At 45.6% G+C, this 18,721-nt stretch overlaps 1 protein-coding gene across 3 annotated transcripts in view; it reads right to left on the bottom strand.

Annotated features, from left to right (window-relative positions):
• The window catches only part of LMX1B (LIM homeobox transcription factor 1 beta), a 102,791-nt gene that overhangs the window by 22,615 nt on the left and 61,455 nt on the right, over nucleotides 1-18,721 (bottom strand). The gene's annotated exons all lie outside the window — the stretch shown is intronic.

Genomic DNA, 18,721 nt, shown 5'->3' with positions numbered 1-18,721 from the left:
CTCTGGGGAAGCTTGGCCACCCATGCCTAGAGCTTCGTGATGCAGCCAGACTGACATGGACTCTTACAGAGGTTAAACGCCAGCTGCCCTGGGCAGCCCATGAGGGTGGGCTGGCATCAGCTGCTGGCCCTCCGGCCAGCTTTCCTCCTCATTGGACCCTCTGCCTGGTGGACGCTGACTCTGACAGTTGGTCCAGGCTTCCTCCCACTCCCCACCCCCAGCACTGCAAGAGGGTTTTCCCAAAATGAGCAGCAGTACAAAGGGTTTCAGCACTGAACGGCAGCGCCAGTCATTGGGTCTTGGAATTTATGCTCCTTCAGAAGACCGGAGCAACTGTTTCAGTGTGAATTCAAATGCTAAGGTAACTTAGCTACTAGGTGGGCCAGGCTAGCCAGATCTCATTCATGCCACCTGAGCTGGAATAGCTACATATTTTATAGGAAAGCGTTATTTCTGTAGAAGGCCCTGGTGCCACCAGAGATGTGGATCCTCCATGCACAGGCTCACCTCCTCCTCCTCCTCCTCCCACGGCTGGGAAGATACACACATTTTACCCGTTCCTCTGGCAGATACAGGGAGCATCTCCCTGCCCACATCCTCACAGGTACCACAAACAGATACCCCTGTTTTGGGGATTCAGCTCAAAGTTGCTGCCTGGGCTTGGAACCCTCTCCTGGGCTCTTGCCAACCTTGCAGCCCCTCCCTGTCCCTGTGCATCTCTGCACCCAGAGCACCATTCTCCCACTGCCCAGTCACATGGCCAAACTGGGAACCAGGCTTTCCTGCTGCTGCTCTCTCCCACCCTCTCACAGACCGCATCCACAGAAACATCTGTAGCCCTTGCTGTGCTGGTACCTGCCTGGCATTCAGCTTCTGAACGTCCGTTCGATGCAGCCACTCCTCCCAGGTACACCTCACACTGCTGGAATTGCACATATTATTTTGGGCTTGCACAACAGGCAAAAGACAGCAGAAAGTTTGTGGCGCTGTTAGATTACACAGCATTACATACATAGTATAAAAAAATAAGTCTTTGCAATTTATTCTGTTAAAAAATTTTCCTGCATAAAACCTCATAAAATCTTTTTTAAAAGAGACAGTAGTTCATCTTTATTGTCACGTTGATATCTTTATAAACTTACTCTAGTGATCTATAGGAAAAGCAAACCAGACAGCGCTGTATTTATGGGCATATTTAAAAAGCCTTTTATATTTAACAACTGCATTTAGCTGCGTTAACTGCAGGTTGCAGTAATAAAGGCTCTGCACACTTAGATGCTAAATTAAAAAAAGTTCTGCTGTTCAATAATACATAGATGCTGTTTTTTTCATTACGCTTTAATATCATTTCCATTTAGTTTATAAATAATTGTAGCTAGCTAATGAAACGAAATAAAACCTGCCTCCAACCCATTCCCTAGAGCAAACTAAACTCCTCTTTTTAAAGCTTCTTAATCACCGCCCAGTTCTTACAAAATTAGCATAGTAATGGGCTTTAAATTGAGCCTCTTTGTTTTTTAATTAAGCTCCCAGCAGGTAAAAATAAAACAGATTATTGAAGAATATGCCAACGCTAATAGCCTGAAACTCTTTTGACAATTAAAAAGATCCCATGTTAACCCTTTTGAGGAATCCTGCATGCTAATTAGTCACTCTGAGGCCCAAATCCATCAATATTCCATCTAGGCACCTTGTAAAGTTGAGATGGTGAAAACCCAACTCCGTCAATACCTGCTACCACTTCCAACAGAAAGGGGAGGCACACACTCTCTGTGGCAGCAGGGCTGTGCGGGACTGCAGTCGCGCACCCGCGAGCCATCGCCTCGTGGGCGCCGCTGCAGCGGTTTGTGCGGCAGCGTTCACAGAGCCCGGGCTCAGGAAGCCGTCGGGTGATGCATGCTTCCATGCCATCCGCCAGATTCCCATGGCCCGCTGGGCTTGCCGCCTCGCAGTGGCAGGGCAGGGCCGGGGAGAGCCACGCAGCAGCCGCGGGCGAGGCGAGGACAGCACCGGCATGGCTGGAGCTGCTCCTCGCGGCCTAGGCCGCCCTGCGCGGGCCGCTGCCCGCGGGGCCCGCAGCCCAGCCGGGGCGCAGCTCCGGGCTCCGCTCTGTCTCCCAGCCCCAGGGCCCTTCCGCCGGGCCCCTGCTTCAAGCTCCTGGCTCCCGTACAGCTCCTCTGGTGCTCAGACAAAGGGTCCCTCTCTCGGTCTTTCAACTCCAGCGCTCACTGTTTGGCGATGCCTCCTTGGAGCCTCTGCTGCATTTTGTACAAAAAAAATTAACTGGATGCCAGAGGTAGCAGCCCTGGTCGGCATTTCAGCCCCTGAGGCTTATTTGAAGTGTCAGCCTAGCAGCGCGAGTGCCCCAAACATGCCAGAGACACAACTACTCTTTTTTGCTTAGCAACATCAAACTGCCCCACAGGCAAAGGTAAATCTTAAGCAGAACAAGGGGGTTAAGAGCAAGCAAGGTCGAAGCCATGTCGCGGACAGCAGCGATTCTCTGGGAAAATTTACTAGATATTGCTGGCAGCCTAGAAATAGGAATAGCACTGAGTTTCACTGGTAGTTCTCTGTCAAATATTTGGAAACCGCTTTCCGAGTCCCACACTTTATTTTCAGTGTCTGATTCAAGCGTCAGAGCAAGAAGTGCTGGCTGCACTCTGCTCGCATCCAGCCAGGACTATTAATCCCTTGCTTTCGGGAGTGCTGTGTCCATCCCCAGAAATGAAATCAGCAACATGAAAAGCCCATTCATTTCCAAGAACGCTGATCACTCTGCATCCTTCAGAGACTCGCAATAAATGGTACCGAATGCTCTTGTGTACTCAGTAAAACCCTGTCAGGTCTTGGGCAGCTGCAGTAACTACTGTCAGTTGCTGCTTTATATTACACCTTATACCGCGAGGGTCACAGTGATGGAATTAGGGGCAACAGAGAACGCGATCACATTTAAGGGCAGACTCCAGCCATGAATATATGCTGCCGTCTTTCACTGAAGCATTTGGGAGCCTCTGACACGCGTCCTAACGTTTCATTTTCAAAGATAAATGACATTTCTTGTGTCTCTTAACTGATACCAGATAATTTGGAGAAAGAAGGCGCACTTTGCTTATCATGGAATATAAATTCATTAGGCAAAGACCTTCATTTACCCTCTGCGCAGGGACAAGCATTACAGACTTCACTGGGCATCTCTGGACTGTGCCCTGTCACAAATAAATATCACCAGCAGAATCATTCAAAACAATGTAAATCCATCACAACTGAATTAACTTCCCCTGAACTACCCTGGAGTAGATCACATATAATTTATATAAGAACCAGAGAGGCTGGACTGCAAGATGGTGAAGATGACTGGGAGTTTCTTAGATGGGATCCTCAGTCCCACAAACCCCCTCCTCACTGCCTCTGCTGGGCCTGATGGAGAGACAGCTCATGTGTACAGAAATGCTAATTCCTCTTGGGACCATTTCAATTATGGGGACCTCTCCAGGAATATATTTTCTTTAAAGCAAAAAGCCACAATGTTGAGAATAAGCTTGCAACATTTTCAGCACATCTGGTTGAGAACAGCTGGAGAGGCAGTATTCAGTACACACTTCTTTACCCTTGTGCTTGAGGTTTGTCAGCTATTGGTGGGGCTCCAGGGGGGCTGGAGAAGAGAGCAACAACTTGTGAGGGAGGCGTTTCTCAAATTCCCGCAGAACTGACTTTAGAGAATGCAGAATCCACTGCCACAAACAACTGAACTCCAACCATTTCATACTGAAAACTTCCCAGGAAACTGAGGATAACAATTTCCTATGCCTACGAGATTTATACTACAGATGCCAAGCTGGAAAGCGTGCATACATACATTTTGCATTACATACCTTGTGCCATGTCACATTAAACAAGCTATTCTATGAAACTGTGCTGGCATAACCATTTTGAAGACATGCATTCATCCCAGTACATCTCAAGAACAGAAATGCAAGAGGAGCTCAGCACAATGGTGCATTTAAAAATACTTCTGCCTTTTTGAAAGTTTTTACCAGGCCCAGAGACATTCCTTGCTATATGAATAATCCGTCTCCCACCACAGAATCAGTCAAAATGGAAGAAACTTTTTTCCATGTCTAATCCTGATTGGTTTTCAGCTGCGGCTGCAGATGGAACTACAATGAACCTACCAACTTTTGCTCTGTGTGCACAGGCTGTTATCTCCACCAGCGTCTGACCTTTTGCAAATGTGATCCAAGGTGACCTTTTACTATTATTGCAGCAGTAAATGCAGTTTTTCAAGGAATTCTCACTGGAGCATGTTTTACATTAGTAGTTGGTATGCATCAGAAAATCCAGCTTCTCTGCTTTGTAGGGTTTATTAACACAGCCGTCTCTATAGAGATGTACGGTTTTATATGAACCTTATATGAAACTAGCATTATTATCACCAAGCTGCTATCAAGCAGCACCTTTCAATGGGCAATGCAGCTGTCCAAACAGTGCCTCTTGTACCTCGGCGGCATATAGGTACTTGTTTACTCTCTTCCAGCAGAATACACAAGAGATAATTCTTCTGGATTTCATCACTGTCCCTTGTTTTATGCTTTATATTCAACCTCTCAGGAAATCAGAGAAAGGTATCATTTCCTAACAAAAATATCTGTCATCTGATCACAGCTGGCAGCTTCAACCTCCCCCCCAAACGAGTGCTTTTGTTTAATGTCTGCTTGGTGGGAGTGTGTTTTATACTGGCAAAGTGCAGTATGGTTTCTTTTGGGTAAAGAATATTCAACCATTGCCTGTTGAAAGCTCACACCATCCTTTGTCTCATAATGAAGGTGGACTTACTGGTTGCTCAATAGGAAAAAAAAGGCTACACATGGATTTTTTGTTTGAAAATTAGACTCTCGACAGACCAAAATGTCAGTCCAGAACCAACTCCGCTGACCCAGGCAAGGGGCTCTCTCATAACTTGGAAGCACATTCAGAAGTTATCAAACCCAAATAACAACAACCACCACATGAAAAGGACAGTGTTTGGATCCTAATGGCTTTTTAAGAGTTCAGGTATTGGGAAAAAAAAAAAATCTGCAAAAGACCAAGATCAGAAACTGGACAGCAGTGCCACAGACTTCAATTCTCCACCATATCCTCCTGCCTGCACCCGTCTAAAAAGATGGCACAGCCTTGTCCATCCTAATCCGCATATTCAAAAATGGGCATTGAATTTATTTCTTCATGACGCATTTGTTTTAGTCACTTCCAGACAGTACCTGTGAAGCCTTGTGGGACCCCAGAAGTCCTTGCACAACTTCGCTTCACTCCTTCCTCACCGACCACCATGGGCTGCCAGTGACAAAAACTGTTTCACCCACCACTTGGGGACAATCTTATTTCCCAGGGGTCTGGAGGGGCTTTGAAGAGCAGTTCCCAGGCACGTGCCTGCTGCACCCGTCAGGCACTGCTGCATACAGCTAGCAGGTGAGAGAGATACTACACCTTCAGCAACTCCAGCTCATGTTTTCCTACCAAGAAAGAAATGAAACTTGATAGCAGCAAGGAAACAGATAGGTCAGGGCTGGCTTTGAGCTGGCTGCGTTTGTTCCTGCTGGTCTTCTCCAGTGAGAGCTCTGCGTACTGCTACCGGTTTTCCCCTCACCTGGAGAGTAGTACCTTTAATGCCTCTGAGTGGGTGATGATCTAGTACATCTCCTGTTCTGGCCCGTGCACCATCTGTGCTTAACAGGGGAAGGAAATAAAACTCAGAAAGGCTTAGAAATTTCTGGTGGGGCTGACTCCAGCATTCTCAGTATAAGAGCCACCGCTGCACAGATAGATACAAAAGCAGTGAAGATCAGGCAGGGACCTGAGAGGAGACAGTGGTCACCTTTTGAGGGACTGAGGAGGGGCTACTCAAGAAAACAGTTATTGGCAACTTGGAGATTATCTGTGTGAGGACAAGTGAGGCTGATGATTTGAAGATCCCTGAGCATTTACTTTGCTTGAAGACAGAGCAACTGCTGATGGCATTGCTTCCTGCTTTGAACGCCTGAACCTGTTGAGGGAACCTGCTTCCAGCTCCTCATCTTGAGGACTTTTCACAGTAAAACACAGGCATTTCCAAGGAACATTTGCATTTTCTGAAAAGGTGCAAATTCTTTTGGTCAGGAAGACATTGTCTCACAGTTGTACACTATGAAAACCTGCATTTGCTAATGCAAATGACTAAATTTTACCATACACTAAATTTATGAGCTTTAATGAAATCCATAGCTTTCATACGAGTAAATAGATACCATCAAAATAATCTGGCATGAAAATGCTAAGAACAAGCCCAATCAGCCACTTTTCCACACTCTTTAAGACACACACCTAAGGGAGGTGACAGACCTGTTGAACCACTAGAGTTGCAATCTCATTTGGAAAATATACATGCATTTATATTTCCAAATTCTGTCAGAACTGGGAGAAAGACACTGCAGGCTTGGTAGTTAATAGCACAGCAGAAAGCGTCATTTTCCAAACACAAGGCTCTGGCAATAAGTTGAAATACCAAGATGGTGTGCAGTAGTCACCTGCACAGGAACTTCTGGGTTGGTCAAGAAAAGTTCATGTCCCTTTGTGAATAAGTACAGGATGAACAGCTTAACAGGGCGCCTTTCCAAATGACCCCTTATTGACAAACATTACTGAATTCAGAAGAAGAGTATCATGGAAGCTACCGACGATCCATCAGCAATCATACATACAGAGGAGTCTTGGGATGACACTGGCAGAAAACATAAAACAAAAAGGGGAGGCACCTGTTTCAGATATTATGAAGATGCAAGCAGCTCAGTGCAAGTCTGTGCGTTTGCACGCTAAAGCTGGTGCACACCAGATAACTGGTGTATCTGGATAATGGATAATCTGCCTTAAGTTTCTACCACTTGTCAGTTCATGAAAAATTAGTAAAAGCTCGTCAATAACTTTCAACAAAAGCCCTAGCCTTTCTTGATATGGGTCTGATCCTGATTTTGTTAAATCATCTTATAGTAAAGACTAGGATTAACCTATAAATGCAAAAAGATGCAAAGCAGTTAGAGTGGCTTCTGTAGTAACATAGGGATGCAGAAGTGAATCTCGCACAGCTGACAGTGTTCTGTGTCCTGGCATGAAATACCTGCTCTGGAGCAGGAAGATGACCCCAGTGCTGAACTGTGCAGCCTCTACATACCTGAAAACTGGAACATTTCTGCCATGCTATGTTTACATTGCACCGAGAAAAAGGAGATCACAAAGCAGAGCAAAAAAGTGTGTGGGTTCGGTTGTTTTTTTTTTGTTTGTTTGGCCAGGGTGGGGGGGAGAGATATGTTTTTCTTCTGTTTTGCCCCTTTGAGAGACTGCAGAGACTTGATGTGCTGCTGTTCTGTTTGTTTGTAAAGAAATGATGCCCTTACTGTTGGTATTTGTTGACAGGAGGTAGATAGGAAGAGGAAGGGGATCAGTTCTGGTTTTCAGTGTCAGAGAACACCAACACCGATGAGATACTGCAGAAGAACCCTTCAGAGCACCCTGCCAAGGGTGATGATAACTGATATTAAAGTCAAACTGCATGGAGAGAGAGAGCACGTATACAGCAGCGACTTGCACTCCCACATTAGAAACAGGCACGGTCTCAGCCTAGAAATATTAAGAGGGAGTAAATAGTGAAGTAAAATTTTGGTCAGTTCAGGAAGAGAAACAAGAGACAGACATTTGTATTATATCAAATATTATGTTATCTATATAGGTTTCAGAGATACACACCTCCATAGTATGTTTAATTGTGCACTTTTGCAGTCTGCACAGATCTAGAAACTTTGAGGCATTTATGTGTGTATGCATATCTAAATTGCAATGCACTCCTTTCTGAGCCCTGTGATGGTAACTGTACAGAACCTCCACCGCAGGGAGCTCCCAGGCCCACAGCACCCTGCAAAACCTCAGGCCGTTCTGCAGCAGTGCCCGCAGGCTCACCAGGGCAGGCTGCTCTGCAAGTCTGTTGTTAGTGAGCAGGGATCATCCCAGTCCTGCACCTCTGTCGTTAATTGCTCACAGAAGATATTTCCTTACTGCCCTTTATTTAAGGATCATCTGCCACACCCCAGGCAGGCACAAGGGTAAAGGTGTGACTTGTCAAATTTCTGTTGTTTAACTCTACTCAGAAGAAATCTTTCACTCCTTATTGCCACATGATACTTTCTTATCCCACCATTGTGTCCCCTCTAGCTTTTCCTTTCTAGCTGTGCTCCACCCCATAAGGCACTGTGATTGTAATGCAGTATTTACCTCCCATTCACTGCAGGCTCTTTGCCTTTGCCTGGCTTTTCCATGTATACTCTTAAGTTCTTCATGACAGCAACCTTCTGCTTTCCTGTGCTGTATGGTGCCGAGCCCAGCAAGCTAGGATCACTTTTGTAATAGCTATGACTAAGAGTACTGATCTAACCCAGCAGTGAGTATGGGAAAACCAAGGCTGAGGCAGCAGGACTGCTGCCCTTGTGTTTTAGAGCAGCGCTCAGAGCTGAGGACGGGCTGGCGGCGCAGCTGTGCAGGAGCCTGCCCCGCTGCCTTCCTGATGCACAGGAGCCAGCTTCGTTTCGCACGCTGAGCCGCAGTTGTGCCCCGCTGACAGTTACACAGAGAGCAGGGTTACAGCTCCTAGATTTTTCTTGCTTATTATATAAGCTGACTTTGGTCATCAGCTGCCAAATGGCAGAAACAGAATAGGATAAATGTACATGGAGCTGAACAGAAGTGCCGTTCAGCTCTGTGGTTTCTTTTGCTCCCACGCATGCTTCAGTATTTGACATTTCACAGAATGTATTGGTCAAAACTATCACCTAATTGCAGTAACGATCTCTTGGTTAAGAGCAAACTCTTGGCAAAGCTTCAAGCCTTAATCATTTCAACTGAATCCAACTGCAAGAAAACAACTACCTTTAAAGCTGTCATTTCTTATAGCATGACCATTACTGCCACCCCATGAAGCATACATGCCACATCCTCCAAGTCCATCCTCCGGCTGACCCACATCAGCCCTTGGAATTCCAGTGGTTTTCTGATTCCTATTAAAAAGACCAAACTCTGGACAGTTTTGTGCATAAGGCAGACTTTTATCTGGCAGTAACTCAGCAAACAATTTTGTAAATCTGAAGAAGATAATTAAATAAAAAATAGCAAAATATGTCTCTCGCTCTCAGGACATTGTCTTCAATTTTTCTCATATTTTTGAAGCAATAATTTCCAATTTAATTTTTGTCTATCTTAAATTATCTGAAAGTGAGATAAGCTATCCAAGAATATTTTATTAGACTTGGCATTATGCAAATTAGAGAAGTTTGAGCTTAACCATAAATTAGCTCTCAGCCCCCCAGAGGACTGCTCACATGATTTCCCACCTACTAAACACTGACCCTCGGCATTCTTCTGCTCTGGAGGAGCTGAATGCAATTCCTGACTTGACCCTGGACAGATAGAGAGAGTGAGATGCGTTAGGGCTTTAAAAGCCAGTCTGGAAAGCAGACCTCCTTCGGCTGTTGATGGAATCATAATTATTTTTAAAAACCTTTCAATGTAAGTGACATACAGAAAAGCGGTATGAACACTGTTTATATGATTTCCACCCTCTGAAACAGTGATTTTGACTGGGCTTAAAGCACTGTAGTGGTTTACTTCAGCAATTCTGCCCACTCATCTCACAAAATAATAGGAAAATCCATAATTAAAGGCAGATTGAAATGCTGAACTCAAAGTCTTCTGACTTGCCTGTTCCTCCCCTGCAATGTACGAACATGAATTAGAGCACCTAAGTGCAAGTACAGCCCTGCAATAACCATCTAAATACACCTCTTGATCCAAAAGCGAAAGAAACAAAAAGGCATTTCTTAGGGAACTCTTAAAATTGTTATTACTTACAGCACACAGTTTATTTGCAACTACCAAACACTACAGCCTGATGATGAATCTCCAAGCTCTTCTTTTTGTTACCCACCAGAATTAGAAGTATGATATGCTTAATTTAAACCATATTTCTCAAACCTCTAAGTGGTTTAACAGAGCTGAAAAGCTTGTCACCCTGTAGAAAACAATTTTATGTCATTTTTCTATCAAAAATTCACAAGCTCTAATAGGCAAACTGAAAAAATTAATTACGAATGTGTCCTTCCCAACACATACATTCTTCCTTTAACACACATTTTCTTAAGCCCATGGCAGACTTTCTATACAGCACGTTACAGCCTAGCAAGATGCATTTGCTACAGGTATGTAACTTAAAACTGTTTGTAAGAAACATCCTAAACATGTCCCTTGCTGTAAATGTGACATCTTTACAGCATATGCTTAGTAAATGAAAGCCCTGGGAAAAGGAGGAAAGTCAGGATACCTCCCATATAACTGATTGTAAATTCTTGGGCACCAGGTTTATATTCTTAATAACCTACTAGTTAGACTTAGTGTGTCTGTTCCATCTAAGTCAATTTAAATGAGGTGTACCAGATACAGTACATAAAGTGTTTCATACTTGTGGAGATATGTTTAACTATTGTTTCTTTAGGAAAATCTAATAGCTAGCTCCATTTAATCACTGTCAGATGTTCTACATGTTGCAAGTGGTAACTTCCTTGACACAAACTGCTTTTAATCAGGAATCTCCAACATATCTTGCATACATCTCAGACTGACTTTTGCGATACATTAAAAAGTTTTTATAGTATTTATTTTTTGGTCATGTTACCCTGGTTTACTTTTTGCTCTACTGGGTACTTAGGAAAAACTCTACAAGGTAACTTTTTCTTTCTCTGGAAAAGGCCATGAATTCCATGGGGTTTCATAAAAATTAAAACACAAATGCAACACCCCCCACCTCCCCCTCCCACAAGCTCTCACCACACTTACTTGCAGTCTGGGTTCATGCAATCAATTCTGTCAAACTGGTGCAAAACCCAGCCTTGGGCCCAGTGCAGTGTTACTGTTCTCAGCAGTTGTTTGTAAACACATCTTGGCTGAGAGCACGCAGTTGGAGCACTGATAATAAGATCCTTCAAACTATGTTCTTTAACTTCTCTGACTCTAAAAAGGCAATCAAAGCCACCCCCCAATGTGTGATTAAATATACGCAGGGGATAATCTCGCCTCCGAAAAGCTGGAGAAAAGGTGGTGTCGAGACTGGTTTGAAGTGGCCTCCTTAATAGAAAAGGACGGTCCCTTTCTGTGTACATCATGATTTGCTTTGGGATTTCTGTTGTGCCCCGTAAGCCTACAGGATATTACAGCAGCTTTTGTGTCGCTGGTGACCCAGCTGTTCATTATTGAAAAATTCCACTGCTTGATGCTGAGGGCAGGAAGGCTGACCCCTCATCTTATGGACGTTACTATCTTTCAAAAGATACAGGATTAAAGGGCCGAGCAAAATCTGGAGGAAAGCTATGTCTGGTTTTCTGTGTTTTCGTTGTCTTTCGCTATATTGGCCCAGAGAGGGATGTTTGTACAGGATTTAATTAGTTGGAATCAGGCTGAGATTATTGTTGAGACTATTTACTCAGCAAATCTCCAGTCTGAGCCGGAGCTCGAAATGAGTCTGAATAAGAAAATCTAGGAGTGCTCCAGTCTTACTGCTCATACTCTGTAAGGAGCAGCGAGACACGGATGTGAAGGGTCTTATCATGTGAGGTGCTGAATGCCCTTCATTCCCATTGGGATCAATATAGCATGGAGGAACTATCATTCTATCACATGATTGAGCCTTAATCAGCTATAAATAGCAAGTGAGAAGATCACAAAAGCCCCTGAGGTTTAAGAAGAACTTTTACTGCATTCTGTTGGGGAGCCTGGCTATAACACTAGTGCATAATACAACACAAGAAGCAATAAAAGACGTGTTGTTATCACTACTACAGTGGTGGGGATCCAGTCATTCCATATAGATCAACATTTTATTATAAAAAAGATTAGGAATATAATTTTTTTTTTTACACTTTTTTTTTTAAATTCAAGCATCAAGATTTGGACATGAGACTCCGGACCCATCAGCTTCAGTGGAAAATAATACATTGCATCTTCTAGATACAAGTAAGGTAGCTGGAAGTAGAAGCTGGAGGGGCAATCAATCTGGGAGAAAGCAAGGAATACAGTTCTGCAGCAGGACATGAGCATCTCTGAGAACACAGTGCATTCACTGTCGGGCCTCCCCTGGCTTGGGGAGGGAGGAGATTCTGGCAAGAGGTTCCCTGGGATTCACATCTTAAACTCCTCAATAATTCAAGGCTCCGAGCTCTCTGCATTTCAAGGGGAGGGTAGTCACTATTAGGAAAGGTTTGTAAAGGTCAATAAGCTGCTGTTCATACTTTGTACAATAACACAGGTGCTTCAGTCACCATGTGCAAACACAGAGATACTGATGTACTTTCTGGGGCTCTGGAGGGAGCAGAAGCGGTCCCTCCACCTACCCTTCCAATGGTGCTCCTCTGTGCAAGCATTCAGGTGGAAAGCCACTGCAATATGCATAGTTATCAGACTACATTTCCTTGTAGGAGGACCTCTACCAAAATTATGAATAGCTGCTTGCAGACGCAGGTAGCCATTGTCCAGTGTATTAGAGGAGGCATTAAGATTGCTAGAGAGGAGAAAAACGTGTGGGGTCAGCTCCCCTTAGCCAGGCACAATCCTCATCAAAAAATGACTCCCTGTGATTTATTAGGCTTGAAATCTTGATGATGACCCAGAGCTAGTTGCCAGGACCCCACGTCTTGAACACTGAACAAGCCCAACAGCATTACTGCAGCAACATCCCATCATTAGATGAGAGCGCACAGAAACCAGAAGATTTCTGCCACATAGAAGGATGTTTAAGGTGAGGCGGCCGTTGCTTTGGTTGCACTCGTTACTATGGCATGGACCTGGCTCTGCCTGCGAGGGGACAGGGAGCTTTGCAGGCACATTAGTCTGCAGATGTTACCATTCATGAAGCTGCTCACTGTAGAGGGGAAAGGCCCTTCCCGGAGGCACAAGGCCCCTTGTTGCCCGGCTGCACTATTTCAGTCCAAATAATATTGTTTTAAAGTCACACTCGCCAGACTGAAGAGTAACAGATACAGAGAAAGCAAACACACAAACTCCAGCGGATCCTCACCAGTCAGACACCAGTGACCGCCCGCTTCAAAAGGCAAAAGCACGCTCTGACCCACACCTCAAAGCAAAAGACAGCAGGCATACTGAACATCTCCTCAACTACTGGAAAATTAAAATAAAGCAAGGAAGTAGAGGAAAATTCAGTGCCGCCCTCAGATCTCAGCTCTGACTTCTTACCAGTTTTGAGCAAACTCTTGGCATTGGCTCAAAAGGCTTTTTGTGAGCAAGCAAGTTGTCAGCATTTTTCCTTAAAGACATACAACCTAAAGTAAAATAATAAAGCCAGATTGAGGTTTATGCTGCAGCTTTCTTTTACTCCCCCCCACCTTTTGGTAAATGACTGATGTTGATGTATTAGTCAATTCTGCAAGCTGCGGGCATATGACTTCAAAGGCAGAGGTTTACCCTGCCAGGAAAGATGACAGGATGGACCTCTCCAGTGCCGGGGGTGTGGATCCTGCAGCTGAGCAAGGCTGAAAGGCATCTTATCTGTAGCTGCTGTGTAGTACTGGGAACTTCCCCAGACCTTTGCCAACTGTTCTCAACATGCCTGATGGATCACAGGGCCTAAGGAAATTATTGCCATGTTTATATTACATGGTTATATTAGCTGCTTGCGGAAACCATAGCCCTTCCTTGGGCACTCAGACTCTTCTCACTAAAGAAAGGAAGAGAATTTGAATAGAATAGAGACTGAATAGCAGCGAGATGCAGCAATGAACAGAAAAACCTCTTTCAAATATTTTGCTAGTGATCCTGTATGAAGCAGCAAGTATGCATTCTACCCTGAAATGCACTATGGGCTTTCATAAATAAAGATTTTTCTGAAAGTTAAGATTTTATAAAATTCAGAGTATGGCGGAAGAGCTGCATGGCTCAGCTCACAGACAGAAATCCCTGGGCACTGGGCACTGTGTAGGGTGCTCCCGGGGTGCCTGATCCAGCTCTGCAGTTGGAGCGGGTCAGTCTGCAGCTCAGGCTTCCGGAGAGAGGTGGCTTGACGGAATGGCTTCCTGCACTACTCAGCAAGTACTGAACACGTAAAGGTGGGCAAACTGTTTATCTCCTTCAAGAGGAAAATTGTATATACTCACTGAATTATTTATTAAGAAATTAACTATGACGGTTTCTTTTTTCTTTAAGTAGTGGAAAAAACCTGACAAATTTAAACAAGGTAAAGCTCTGTGAGGACCAGCTTATTTAAAGTAACCATGCCACAGAAGTTTACCTATGTCCAAGTTGCAGTGAAACTCAAACCCTTCTGTTTTAAAACTCTGAAGCACAAAGGAGCATCGCAGTAACACAGCACAGACTGCAAGCATGTACGCAGCTGATGCTGGACTGCCAGCACAGGCACTCACTGGACACAGTGCCACCAAAAAGTGAACTGAGCACGGATTTGGGACTGGAATATACATGGGACATGGGGTTTTGGTGTGCTTTGGCAGACACAGATAGATCGTGGACACATGGCAGTACCCCAAGGGCAAACCATTTGAATCCTTTACTACTGATGTAAACAAAGGTATCACTGAGCACGACAGCCACACCTCCAGCTACAGGCCAACAGGGCACCAGACCTTTCCAGCCTCTCTGACAGGCAAATCACCCCACAGCACAGGCAGCATCAGGACCCTTAGCAGTTTTGGGACCCCCTGCCCCGGCCGGGTGGGTTCCCTGTGCATGCTCCAGTGCCAAGGAAAGGGGCTCTGCAGGGGGGGAAGAAGGGCAGTATGGGCAGACATGTCTCACACACCAGCACCTGACAGGCAGGGCGGGGACACCATGCACAGTACCAACACCCATGTTTGGCGCAGCGTCCACCCAGGACCACAGCGCTGCAACAGCGTGGATGCAGCAGCCTTGGCTGCAGAGGAAAGCGCAGGCTGCAAATTCAGTGCTGTGACTGCGTGGTTATTCATCAGATGACCAGAAAAGCACTGCAGCAAATGCTCATCTGCTTGGCTTTGCAGCCACCCTTGCTCCTTTGTTGAGCCAACACGCACAGGAACAGGGTGTAAAATGACAGCTGAAGGTGCCCAGGCTGCAAGCACCACGCTCTGCCCCTCGTGAGCCCTGCTGCACCGCACAGCCGGGCAGCCACACAGCGTGCAGTGTTCACCAGGAGCTCATGAAAGCCCTTCCCCCTCTTTTCCTCTCTCTCTCTCCTTTCTCCGTCTTTTCACAAAGAGCGGATGGATGGTTAAAAAGCCCTGATCTGATAGCTTCGTCCAAGCTGTGTTGCACCTTGAGAGAATCGACATTCAAGCTGTCGACAGCGTGATTTCCCTATCGGCTCATCCTCCCATGGAGAGCGTCCAGGGCCAACATTTTTGGTGATTTATAAAGAAAACTGTTTTCACAGACAGAACATGAAAGACACAAGCTCTAGATTACCACTAAGATTAGCATGCAAAAATGTATTTGAATTTCTGATCAGCAGGAGGCTTCAAAGGGACCAAGTGCAGATTAGCAGGTGTTACGTGAAAAAAGAGAGAGAGCTTTTGTGCTACAAAGTTGCGCGAGCAAAACAAATATGTCTTTCACTTTGAAGAGCTGGGGAGGAATTTGTGGCCATTGCCATGGAAACTCAACAGGCCTTACACTGTAAAGCCAGATTTTGGAGACAGAACTGCTGTTATGTCTGTATGCTGCTGAATACAACGTGTCTTTATCAGAAGACTGGTGGGGAAAGTTAAATGACAATGTGACACCATTACAACACCTTTGTTTGTTTCAGCTGAATTTCCATTATCTGGAAAAGGAAAGAGCACAGCAGGCACTTGCTTTTAGTAACAGACCCCCAGAAATTACATTAATTTGGAGAAAACTATCAAGGTTCCAGAGGACCTTGATTATCATTAACAACTAGCTAAATTTTCTGGGCTAATATGGTCCCACCCAAAAATTGTGCAGGGTCGGTCTTTGGCTGTATATTTTAAAATCCTTTTTCCACTTCTTTTTTCAGTCATGTCATCTCTGCATCGCAACTGAACGGCACTCACATGAGTCACTGGGCCCTGATTAGTTAGCAGTGAACTTCAACCAGACCAAAGCAGCCATCTGGAGAGCACACTAGAGCTGTTTTCAGTACCCTTGGTGACGATGCCCGAGCCATTACAACTCCACATCCTCAGGCCCTCCAAACGGTGCTTTGCTAGCAGCAGACAGAGGTGGCCGCCACAGCCTCTCAGGGCCCCCAGGTGCCATGAGCAGCTGCCACGTCCCCAGAACGGATGGGAGATGGGTCCTCCTCCACGGCAAAGGAACAGAAGAGAAAGGCAGCGCAGCAAAGGCAAGAGGTGGTGAAAAAGACCCTCTCCAAGGGACAGCAACAGCAGAACAACAGGCTCAGGCTGCAGAGCTTCTCCTGCCTACATGTGTCTGCCTTTGGCTGCCCAGTGTGCCCAGCCCTAGTTACAGGTATTGTTTTATAAACAGAGCACATCCACAATTAACCAGTTAGTCCACCACTAAATCATCACCATCAGCACACCTAAAATACACAATTAATTAACTGATGCCAAGATATTACGCTTAAAGGTCACAGTGTCTCAGAGCTTTCTCTATACCGTTTAGCCTTTGCTTACCAAGCGGCCCGGCAGGACTGATCGCAGGTTTTACGATGGGAGAGCCTGCTTGCAAACCACTGCTGTTGGGGGCAAGACCAATTTCGAGGCCAGAGACCTGTACTGCCATGACCATCCAGGCAATGAGCCACCCCAAAGGCTGTGGCTAGGCAAGGTCTCTTGCTCGCTCCAGACGAGGCCCAGCAGGACACTGCTTCCCCAGAGCGGGGGCACACTGGCTGGGGGGCATTCAGGGCAGCTCTCTGGTGAGGGCTGGGGGCAGCTGGTGCTGCTGTGTCTGGGGCCGTGCAGGCAGCGGGAGGGAGACGTGGGCAGGAGGCAATGGCTGACGTCAGGCCAGCACCAGGAGAAAGGTGCTGTATCTCCTGCCAGCCACCCCCCAGCCCCAGCAAGGGACACTGTGCCAAGGAGGCCAGTGCTCTGCTGTGGATTATAAAAAAAAAAAGACTATTTTCCCTGTGAAAACGTATCCCCCTCGGTGTGGCTGAGGCCTGTGGTGGCCAGCGGCAGAGCCACCGGCGCTGGGGCCATAGGGCCTCCTTCCCCAGAGGGCAGGCAGCTAAGGCCCTGCAGCCACAGAGCAGGTCACTTCATGCACGCCGGAAAATGAGGCGGCAGTAAAATAAAGGCAGAGGCTGTTGATTTTCCACTGGTTTGGATTCCTCCACAGGGAGGGCATGGCTGCTGACACTGCTACCTATGACTGCCCTTACCGCCGGTGAGGAGCAAGTGCTCAGGGCGTCTGGGAGTGCCTCCCATGGGGTGCAACATATAAAGGAAACAAAAAGAAGACTTGAAAAGGCGGGATTCAGAAACCCCTCCAGGGCCGGGGGTCAGCAGGGGACCAACGCAGCGCTCTGTCTGCTGTGCCGCCTTCCCAGCGGCAGAGGATCCTGCCTCCAGGCACCTCTCTGGAGTGTGTTCAAGATTTTGTGCAATCCTCCTGGAGGACATTTTACTTCTTAGGTTCCCTGGGGACTCTCTGGTTTTAGGGGGCTTGGGGGGGGGCGGGTGGGTTGAGGGCAATAATTATTAGTTTTGCTGCACTTACAACTGGCCTTCCTAGAAAACCCTGGACAGAGGGATCCTGGCACCACGTCAGACACGAGGCCAGTTCAGAGCGCTCTGGTAACACTGAGTGTCAGAAGATACTTCCTAGACACACTGGGTTTTGGTTAGTTTTCTTCCTGTTGAAAAGCTGAATTGTTATTTAACAAAAATAATCCACTGATGTTTGAGTGAGAGTGAGCCTTATATAACACCTTAAAATTCCCTACTGCATTAAATTAAGAACATATTCTGAATGAGGTAGAAGAAGCAGCAGCACTGTCCAGACATTAGATACCAACTACCTGTGAGAAGAAATGAGTGTAACAATAGTCACTGGGAGTGCTTGAAACCCAGTATACTTGCTAGAACATGTATTCCCTGCCTTAGATCTCATTTTTAACTTCCACAACTACTTGCATAAGAATACTGACTTCCTTTCCAGCTTGATTTACCTTAGCCTACTTCATTCATATTTGCAAGTATGCATTTTGCCCCCGAGAAATCTGGCAGAAAACGAAAGTGCTGTCCTTTTCTAGTTGTTGGCTACTTATGAAAAGACTTACAGTATTAAAAGCTAAAGAACTGGTTCCACAGAATTCCACAGAGATAAAGCATACAATTTGTTGCAGATACTGACTGAATTTCAGTTCTTTCAGCTAAGAGGGAGCAAAGACTTTTGTTTTTTAATCACTACTAGTCACATGCCTGCATACACAAAGTAAAAGGCAAATAACACTTGAATGTGAAAAAAGAAGCATGCTTTAAAATAATAATCCTTGAAGCATATTTCACATGGGCCAAGCACTTTTAAATTAATTAGTTACATCCAGATATTTTTGGAAAGCTAGGAAGGGAATATTTAGATCTTTCTCCATGCCATAGGTTTCTGAAAAACCACCCCTTCAAGTGTAAGCATACAAGAAATATGCAAACACATCATT

The sequence above is a fragment of the Gavia stellata genome, chromosome 24, assembly GCF_030936135.1.
Source record: "Gavia stellata isolate bGavSte3 chromosome 24, bGavSte3.hap2, whole genome shotgun sequence".
In the NCBI taxonomy this organism is placed as follows: Eukaryota; Metazoa; Chordata; class Aves; order Gaviiformes; family Gaviidae; genus Gavia; species Gavia stellata.
This window is presented reverse-complemented; position numbering and strand designations above follow the sequence as displayed.